At 42.5% G+C, this 10,423-nt stretch overlaps 1 long non-coding RNA gene across 1 annotated transcript in view; it reads left to right on the top strand.

The window, feature by feature from the left end:
* The first annotated feature begins 5,638 nt into the window (after nucleotides 1–5,638).
* The window catches only part of LOC106726069, an 8,606-nt gene continuing 3,821 nt past the window's right edge, over nucleotides 5,639–10,423 (top strand). The window contains exon 1 of the long non-coding RNA XR_001362083.1: nucleotides 5,639–5,881. This is a non-coding gene — a long non-coding RNA (uncharacterized LOC106726069). The remainder of the gene's footprint in view (nucleotides 5,882–10,423) is intronic.

The raw sequence follows: 10,423 nt of genomic DNA, 5'->3' as shown, positions 1-10,423 counted from the left end.
AGAGCCACTGATTGTTAGAACTGGACTTTAGTCTCCAGAATCCTTGCCCTGCTGCAATAAAGTCTATGCAGTCGTGGGTAAGAGGAAAAAGAAGTATTGCATGAGTATCTGCCTGTTAGGCAAAGCCTATAAGGGAAATGATGGGCATCCAGGATGTGGGGATGCACAGAAAGGTTTATACCAGATCACATCATCTTCAAGCAAAAGACTGGCTGGGACTGGCAATGACTGGTGCCTGACAAAACATGTTCCTCAGTGGAAGAAGTTCATGGAGGAAGCCTGAACTTGATCTAGGGAACAAACCAACACATCTCTTCAAATAGCCAACAAACAGGACCAAGCTATAGACGCTCTGATTGATTTGCTTTACTGAAGTTTTGATGTAGGAAATGGTCTTGGTTCCTCACTCTCATATCAAGATCCATTTCCCCTCCAAGTCAGGTAACTTGAGAGAAAAGCAGTTAGAGCCAGGAGACCTGGGGGTGAGTCCTGACTCTACTGATTTATTATGGACCATGTGGCCTTAAGGTTCACATTCTCAGAATCTCAATTTTCTTGTCAATCTTAATGGGCTGGTATTTACTTAACTGTGTTTGGGGGAAAACTAAATACCTTCCAGTAGGTAGAAACTATAAACTCATTGGATATGTAGCTTAGTGCCTAAGAGTGTTTTGGACTTTGGCAGACAAACCCAAACTGGTTTTAAACCAGAGGACAGGCACCTACTACCCTTTTTTCCCCATCCACTTCCACTATGGGACTGCAGCCATCACTGGGAGTGTCCCATCCAGATTTTATTTACCAGGGAAGTATTCCCACCCCACTACCAGGAGAGTTTGCAGCTAATGGCTTACGCTGCACTGTCTTCTGGGGAATTTCCTTTAGTCAGCAGGAGTTGCCTTACCTGGAGATGCTTAAGAAGTTATGCCCACCATGTTCTCCACTTTCCTTGGGGTTGCCTGTGACTAATGATTGACTGATGTGAGATGAAGGGTTGGGCTGTGGGGTAGCAGCCTAGCATCCTAGTCTCTGGGCAGGACAATCTCTATTATACAATCCATCAACCCATGTTCCAGAGCTTCTCATGGATCAGGCTGAGGCCTGACCTCTCCTTTATCCTGTGTCCCTACTCCCTTGCCCATATCTTCTGCAATCTCCTTCCCAGCAAATGACTTGCCCAAAAATATAGAAATCTGCACCTCAGGCTCTGCTTCTAGGGCATCTGATCTAAGATAGTCAACTGGAAAAAGTGTCTAAATCTCCCTGAATTTCAGAGATGAGAACTCTGAATTTACTTCATAATACTTTCTACATTGCATTTTTTGTTGTCTAATTACTATCTAGCTCCCCACCAGACAGTTTGCTCCCCAGGTAGAAACCAGTGGCTTCACAGTTCTTTACTTGAGGAACTTACCAGTTACTAGTGTTGATTGAAGTCATATTCCTCATTTACCAGTATTTTTGGTGCAGTGGGAAAAATTACTAAAGCTAGATAGACTTGGTTTCCAGCTAGTTGTGGCTGTGTAAGAAACCATCCCAAAATTTGGTGATTTAATGTAACAATCTAGTATCTCTCATAGTTTTCTGTGGGGAGCTTAGAACAGCTGGGCAGGTCTTGTTTGGCTGCTCACCTGGTTGTAGCCAAATGGTGGCTAGTACTGAAGTTGTCTGAAGGTTGGAGTGGGTTGGGGATCCAAGATGGCTCCTCTGATTACATGTTTGATGCCTCAGGTGGGGTGACTGAAACACCTGGGGGCTGCCTAGGCACCATCCTTTCTTTCTCTTTCCATGTGGCCACTTGGGCTTCCTCACAGCATGGCAGACTTGGTGTCATTAGTGGGACTTTGGATATGGCAGCTGGCTTTCCCCAGGGTGAATGTCCCAAAAGACAAAAGCAAAAGTTGCAAGTGATACATAGTGAGACTACTGCCACATTCTATTGTTTCGATGGGGACAGCCCAGATTCAGTGCAGGAAAGGACCACATGAGGAGCTGAATACCACAGGAGGAGTGGTTCACTGTTGGGCCCTCTTTAGGTGCTACACTTGGCTGTTTCTTGACAATAAAATGGCCAGAACACCTGATGAATGGATCTTTGATCATACTTAAAAAGGAGTTTAATACAGGAGTACACTCTCATGAGTCCATTATACTAATGTAAGCTGTCATTATTATAAGTCCTTGGGCCTGCTATGTAATTTCAACTATTTTGACCTAAGGCAATTGACTATATTCAGTCCAATCATTTGATCACATGTGGCAGTGAGTAAGTGATTTTGCCCACACCTTTTGTCCCATAAGTAGAATACAGCCATGGACAATGTGATGCTTTCCCTGTATTTTGTTATAGCCCAACCAAACCATATGAGAAAAAGGTACACTTGGAACGAACTGTAGACTGAGGTCAGCTTGGCAGACTTTGTCTTGTGTAGGCACAAACCCTGGCAGACCTACAGACCTCTTAGATAATTTGTCAAACATGAAAGAGTGTTGCCGAGACTTTTCACACTGCATGCTAAAAGCTGAATATAGCGCTCAAAAAAGGAAGCATGGCAAATTCCATTTCCACTTTCCGTAATTTGGAAGTTCTATCTTTAGTAGCAATTTACATTTTCCACACAATTAAAGACTGTACCTATTCTAATTTACACTTCAAGTATCCAATTCAGCTGTGATTTGCATTTTTTTCTCTATTTATCTGTTTATCTGTTTCCCAGTGAGAAAGCTGGGCTTTGAATCTTGACATTATCACTTAAAACGTGGGTAACACTGGACACACTTGATTAACCATTTCAGAGAGTCAGTTGGCTCATATATTAAATGGGAATAAGATGATATTTAAGGCCGTTATTGTGCATCATACAGGCTCTGAGCACAGCCGGGCACACAGTTGTGCAATACCGGTACATGCGTGCTCATTGTTCTTTTAATGCACTTTCTGTGGGCACATCTAGAGGGTCTGTGAATAGGAATTCACTATAGGTATTAGAACAGTTCTTCAGCTATCACTGTCCATTGTGAATGTCAAGGCCAACACATTCAAAGTCAATGAGATTTTTTTTGTGTGTACCTCTAAAAAAACTTTCATATAAATTCAAGCCATCAACAAACACAGTTTTTGAGACAATTGTCTGGGTGATAAAGATCTTTATGTTTTTCTGAAATATTCAAATAAAGAAGAAAAATAAAAAGAAGAAGACAGGTTGAGCAGTCTCTTTGTTCCTTTCTTCTCTGCACATGACAAATACAGAACAGAGGTAATTTGAACAGAAAAAAAAATTACTAATCATTTGGAAATGTACCCATTTTGGTAAAGAAAGCTCCTGTTTTATAAGGACATTAAAAAGACTATTTTCAATCAGCTGTCATTTCTCTCATTTTTTACAAAATTATGCCTTTAAAATTCAGTTTCTCCCCTCCCCCAATGTATGTCCTACATAGATTCCCTTCCCCACCATGGGGGTTATGGCAATTTTGGGAAAAGAAACTTAAACAAGTTTTCAAATTCAAGAGATATTTTAGCCATGCCCATCTATTTATTAAAATTTAAACTTATTCTCATTTACAATCTTCAAAAGGTAGAAGCATGGTAAGTGTCCTCCAATAGATGACTGAGGAGACAATATTGCACATCCATGCAATGAAGTGTTCTTCACCATGGAAAGGAATGTTGTTCTGATGCATGCCACCACATGGATGCACTTTAAAACCTTATGCTCACTGAAATGAACCAGACACAAAAGGATGGATATTATATGATTCCAATTATATGGCATATTTAGAATGGGAAAATCAGAGACAAAGAGTAAGTTAGAGGTTATCAGGGGCAAGAGAGGGGGAGAGCAGTGAAGAATACTGGTCAGTAAGTACAAAGTTTCTCAGAGATGGGGACCAATATGGTCGGGCTTGTCTTCTCTCAGTTTCTTTCCTATCCAAATCATTCTGTCCTGTCTTCTCTTTTCAAAGTTTGTGTCTTCTGGGCTGTATCCCAAAATCCTAGGATATGTATTCTTGGACGTTCTTTCAATAAATTGCATGAGGCATCTGATGTGTATAAAATAGGGACAAGCAGCTCAGACACAGTCACTGTCCTGGAGGAGCCCACAGTGTGGCTCAGTGGTTGAGTGTTGACCCATGAACCAGGAGGTCACAGTTCGATTTCTGGTCAGGGCACATGCCTAGGTTGCAGGCTTGATCCCCAATAGATCAGGGCATGCAGGAGGCAGACGATCAATGAATCTCTCTCATCATTGATGTTTCTATCTCTCTCTCCATCTCCCTTCCTATCTCTGAAATCAATAGAAACATTTTTTTTTAAAGATAGTGATAATGGTACCTCTTCACTGGGCAATTTGAGAGCTGAATAATTGAACACGTGGAAAACTCTAAGAACTAAACTTGCTTAATTATGTGGTTATTAGATATTCACTATGATTGCTACATCACTTTAACTTAGAGATCAACTCAAATACCACCACCCTAGCAGGGGCTTCCCCTACCCCATAATTTCATATAACTTTCTATTTCCTTTACTCTATTATAGTTTTCTTCAAACAACTGATTATTACCGATGATATATATTTATTTGTAGATGAAATGTGTTTCTTTAAATGTTCTCCCTTATTCCAATTTCATTGTGCCAAATGTAAATTGTTCAATTATTCTATGGGTATTAACTGAGCAACTACTATGTGTCAACCACTGTTCATGGGACTGGTATTGAAGCATTAAATCAGACGACAGAGTTCTTTCTGTCATGAAGTGTTTTGTTTTTTTCTGGTGTTGACTTATTGCTCTTTCCCGCTAGAATCCCATTTCCATGAGAGTTCAGTCTTCAGTTCATTCCTGAATCCCCAGAGCCTAGAACAGTTCCTGGCCCATCCTATCAAAATTTAGCGAGTGAATGGATAGGTCATCTTTTTATTTGGTGCTGGAAATTGACACCAGGGAGAAAAGGAGGACAAGCCTTGAAGATCTCTTACTGACAGAGAAAGGGTGATGGAATGCATCTCATATTTCATCCTCCGGATTCCCTGCGGTCACCTGTGGAACGTGAGACTCAGAGACTTCAAATACCTTCCTCAGGGACACACAGTCAGAGAGGGACAGAATCTGAATCCCAATCCCGCGGCTCCATGCTCTATCTACTGTATCTGTTCAGAACAGCACACACTTACCAATTAGTGACCAGAAGACGTAAGACAGGGTTGGTAAAGACCTCAGTTACACACAAAGTCTCTACACTGTGGGCTCCACCACACACTCCATGTAAAATAGGTGCTTGGATTTCTAATCACCTCGGGGTTTACCCTGAAAAAACAAATCACCTTATAAAAGAAAGAGAAAAAGGTTGGGAGAAAAAAGAGAGGAACAAAGTAGGGCATTTAATTGGCTTTTTGCTCACCTCTGTATGTTATCTTTGGCCAACAAGAGGGCACTTGCTGTTTTTGACCATCCTGGAGGGATTTCTCAATAGTTCCTTGTAAAAGATTCCTATGCATTCCTCAGTGGAGAGCCAAGATCCTCTCCCACCTCTCTCCCATTCACTACAATCCCCCCCAAACCCTTTCCAGAGCCCCAATTCTCTGGAAGGTGGCCAGATGCTTAAACAAACACTATTCTCTTTTCACAGAAATGCAGTCAATTTATACAGGTGGGCAGCTGGAGTCTCTGGTTTAACACTGGGAGCCATAAAGCCCAGCAAGATCTTCCTCTCATCTAAGCTGCTGTTTGGACAAGACAGGCTTGTGAATCTGCTGCACAACATTTCAGTTCATCTATTCGCTGGCTCTGTGGCTTTAAACAAATATCTTCCCCTCTCTGAGCCTCAGATTCCCTTCTGTGATGAAGGTCACAGAACTAGATGATCTTTAAGTTCCTGGTAAGTTCTAACGCATTTTAACTTTTCCTAAGTTAAAAAAAAAGTTTTGTCTTTTCTCCTCTCCATGTTTTTCTCCTTCTCTCCCTCCCTCCCTTCCTCCATTTTCCTCTCTGCCTTTTCCCTTTTTCTTCATTTTTCTTCTCTTTTTCATGTGCCAAGATTTTAAGTAACTGGCTGTTCTAACTGAAAGGAATACCTTAAATGTCTGAAGTTGTTCTGGGCAGAAGCCAGAAAAACAATCTCTTCTGAGCTGTAACCATTTGGCAATGTTATCAGAGGAGAAAACTGAGGATTCCTTTGTGGACATGTTTCCTCTGTCCTGAGAGTCATCTATTTGCCAGTCTCAGGTCTTGGACAGTCTGCCCCTGCATCCTGACAGGTTAGGCAGACGGGTTCAGCAACACAGACCCATTTTCCATTCCACACATGACACTGATATCTGTGTGGTGTGTGAGGTGTGGCTACATCAGGTTGCCAGGGTCTTGAGCTGGGGCCTGGCAAGAGACTGCTAGAGACAACATTGATTTAGGATGTTTTGAAAGCTGTGCCTTATCATTGTAGAAGCAGAGATAGCATTTAAAAGTTTGTTTTCTGAGATTGCATAGAGGACAGAAGGCATGGAAGTGGGGAGCTGAGGGCGCTGGTTTTGGGAGGGGTTTGATGGAATTCTAGGGGGAGCAGCCACACAGACAGTGGGAACAAGTGGCATGGGGGACACCTGTGCTGAAGTCACCTGTCTCTCCGTGGACTTTGTGTGAGCTGGAGACAAGTTTGGAGTTACGAAGTCTTTGAGGTTCTGGGGTGTAGCTATGGCAGAAACCTTAAGTTGTATGAGGCAACCTAAACTTAACCAGATTAACAATTGACAGGTGGTGACAGCAAGCTGATAATTGTGGGCACACAATATATACCTTTTGGGGACCCAGGAAAGAATTGGAACTGAGAGAATGAGAGAAACTGAGGCCTTGCCATCAGGTTGGGGGATTCGATGGCACTATCATTTTTTATTAATTGTACATGTGACCTTGTTTAGACACAGACTCAATGTCTTTGGTGTACTCTGTCTCCTGGAACCGTGACAATGGTTCCTTAGAGGAGGGCAAACTGAGGCTGGGGTTTGAGCAAAGGACTGTCTCATGTTGTGGCCAATGTTCTCCCCATCACGAGGCACTGATTCTGTCTTCCAGTTTGCTCCGCTCTGGCCCTCGTGCAGCCTTTTAACACCCGCACCATCCTACCACATTCTGTACTTGGCTCTCCCTCCATGAGAGCTAGCGGGTCTTTCCTGCTGAAGGCCTTGCCACATTCATTGTATGCAAAACAACACCTAGTATTTGGAATATTTCATGCTTGGTTCTCTTCCTATGAAGAACCTTTGGAGTTTGAAAACCCTTGAGCTCTTGCTCAGAAGTTGGGGAGGGGGCTGGTAGACTTTAAAGGGTGTCAAACGCAGAGGAATATTTTGTGTCTTTGGCAAGCTTGTAATTCAAACAACCTCAAGTTTTGAAATGTCACACTTGCGATGTGCTATAGACAGTCATTAATAATCATGAACGGCTTTTTAGGTTAAGATAAATGGCAGTTAATAAAAGATAGGAACTCCCATATGGACGGCAGGTGAATGACGCTGGAGCCCCGCTCCACAGCGGTAGCTGGACAGTGTGTGCCCTGAGTTCAGGTTTCTGCACTGGCTGTGACCTGCACAGGAGAGTCACCCCATTCGTGCTTGAATGGCTGCCCATTGATGAAAGGCAAGTTTGCTTTTTGGGTTCTGGATTTTGCAAGCTGGGCCCAACTTTACTTCCCTGCCCTCCTTTTCTACTATTCTACATTTTGGGCCACATTTCAAGCCACAGAAGTGCTGGACACAGTAGCGTGGATTCCCAAACAGGTCATAATTTTTTTTATGCCTCTATGACTTGCTCAAAACATTTTCCTCCCTCTTCTACTCAGCAGTGGCCAATGTAATTCTCAGAGCCCAGCTGATACAGCACCTCTGGAATTTGACTTCCCCCGAATCTCACATGATGAGCCGAGGTCTGAGTGATGAGAAGGGGCCAGACCTGTGAAGGGTGGGGAAGATGCTTCTTACCAGAGAGAGAAGTGAGTGTGAGGCCTGAGCTGGGAAAATGTGATAGGAAAGACAGCTCATGTGAGTCCGTAGTCAGGGCCATGGCTATCGCTCTTCTCTGTCTTCTAAACCCCATCCTTGGGACTATCTCTGCAGCCCAGCTGTGCTGAACACACACTCCTGACTTTTTTTTAAATTGATTTCAGAAAGGAAGGGAGAGGGATAGAGAGATAGAAACATCAATGAGAAAGAATCACTGATCGGCTGCCTTCTGCAAACCCCACACTGGGGATCAAGCCTGAAACCCGGGCATGTTCCCTGTCTGTGTATTGAACTGTGGCCTCCTGGTTCATAGGTTGATGCTCAACCACTGAGCACACCGGCCAGGCACTCCTGACTTTTTTTTCTTTTTTTTTAAATCTGGGTACAGAAAACAGCCTGGCAGAAAATTGTAGTGTGTTTTCTCCAAAGGCTATTTGTCTGTGGCTCTGTGGCTGGTTCTGTGGCTGGAAGAACTGGGATGGGAGCCTATACAGAGGTTCAGTGTCTCCCGTCTCTTTCAAGCATCCTCTCCAGCTCTCTGCCAGATGAACAAATGATGCGGGTCCCATAGCTCCTCTCCCCTCTAGTCTGTTTCACATTCCCGGGTTGTGGGTTGTATATTTTTGACTCCACTCAGTCACAGAGCTTGTCAACATCATCCCATCAGGCACCTAAATTCAACATATCGGGCAAGTGAATCTCAGAGAGGTTGAGTTACTCACTTGCGGTCACACAGTCATTCAGTGGCAAGGCTTGGGCTAGGTTACCCTTCCCTAAGCATGGAGCAGATGCTAAACACTGTGAAAGTCACTTCACATAGACTGTCTTTCTCAACGGTCCTAGATGCTAAGGAAAGGAGGTGAGGGAAGGTAACTAAGTGGCTTGGAACAGAAATTTCCAACAAGAAAATCTCTCTTTTCTGCATCTCAAGTTGTCTCTAGATGCGTATGCCTTTCAGAATATACACCCCCTTGTCATAGGCACTTTCAGGGACCCTGAATGATAGATATTGGATTTTGCTTGAATATTTTGCAAGCATCAGACCCATTTGCATGCTACCTGGCACAATGGAATGTACTTTACAACTGGAATCTTTGGGCCAGTAACAATTTCTATAACCGATCAAGTATGAGAAAAACCACACACAAAGCCAGAGGGGCTGGAATCGGAACTCTACCAGACAGGCTTGACCCACAGACCAGATGCAAGCTGGGCATCCTCCCTCATGGTGCCCATGACCTTTGTTCTCCACATTTTGGAAAGTGAGAAACTGAGGGGCACTGTGGTCAAATTTAAGAAATGCCTGAGCAAGGTGAGGAGACTTTTCTTCCAGGACCATAAATCTAGGAGCAGGAGAGATAAAGGTATACTACTGAAAGGTAAAATAATTGATAAGCAAAAATATAGATAACTGCTCAGACACTCTAGAAATATTTTAAGTTAACTGTAATAAAAATGAGTGACTGCTTCACCTATCAAATTATTAAATATTTATATGTATAATCTGCATGCATGTATTGTTTAACACCGATAAGATCAATCAATAGGACATGATCATACAACTTCAAGTTCAAATGGTAAGAACACTCTAGAAAGCAATTGAACAAGATGTATCAAGGTCCTTAACGGTGACTAGAGCCTTTCCCTGACTAATTCTATTGCAATAACTCTCTTGTAAGGAAATGACAATACCTGAAGCAAGGGCTTATGAACAAAGATTGCATTAAAGTGCTATTGTAGTAGTTATACCATAAAAGTGTTACTGAAAGCAATGAAACTGTCTATTAAGACATTATGCTAGATTTTAATACATATAAAATAAAAGATGACTTATTATAAAATATACAGAATGAGAGATCTAGCTTCATATTTTACAAGCATCAGCACCTCTGGCATAAAGTCAGGAACAAAATACTCTCTGTCAATTGATATTGTAAGTTTCTGGGTCAGCAATCATCTATGTAACCGATCTGGCAGTAAACAGGACCACAAACAATGCCAGTGAGGCTGGGACTGAAACATGAGCAGGGTTGACATGGATGACAACATCTTGCTGGCCAAGATGTGGTTATACGCAAATTCTTGCACATTTTCATGGTACCAGATATGGGTTATTGTTTAAATGCTTAGTATCTAGGTTTAATTCTGAGAGTGAAATCTGAGGAAGGAAAATTTTTCAAAAGGGCAACATGGTAAGTTTTCACTTCCAAAGATACTCATTGTCACAGTATTTATAATAGCCTGCTTATTCACTAAACTACACAGCCTGTGCATTACCGACCAGCCTAACTTGCCTAGGAACACTGCTTTGGGATACTTATCCTCACTTAAGTAAAGCACAATGCTTAGAATCCTTCATGCCTGACCTAAAGTCAAACATCTGATATCCTGAGACTTGACTCCAGCAAAATGTCTCTGGTACTTTCATA

The sequence above is a fragment of the Myotis brandtii genome, unplaced genomic scaffold (assembly GCF_000412655.1).
Source record: "Myotis brandtii unplaced genomic scaffold, ASM41265v1 scaffold223, whole genome shotgun sequence".
Taxonomy (NCBI): Eukaryota; Metazoa; Chordata; class Mammalia; order Chiroptera; family Vespertilionidae; genus Myotis; species Myotis brandtii.
The sequence above is the reverse complement of the archived record's forward strand: the minus strand, read 5'-3'. Positions and strand labels throughout refer to the sequence as shown.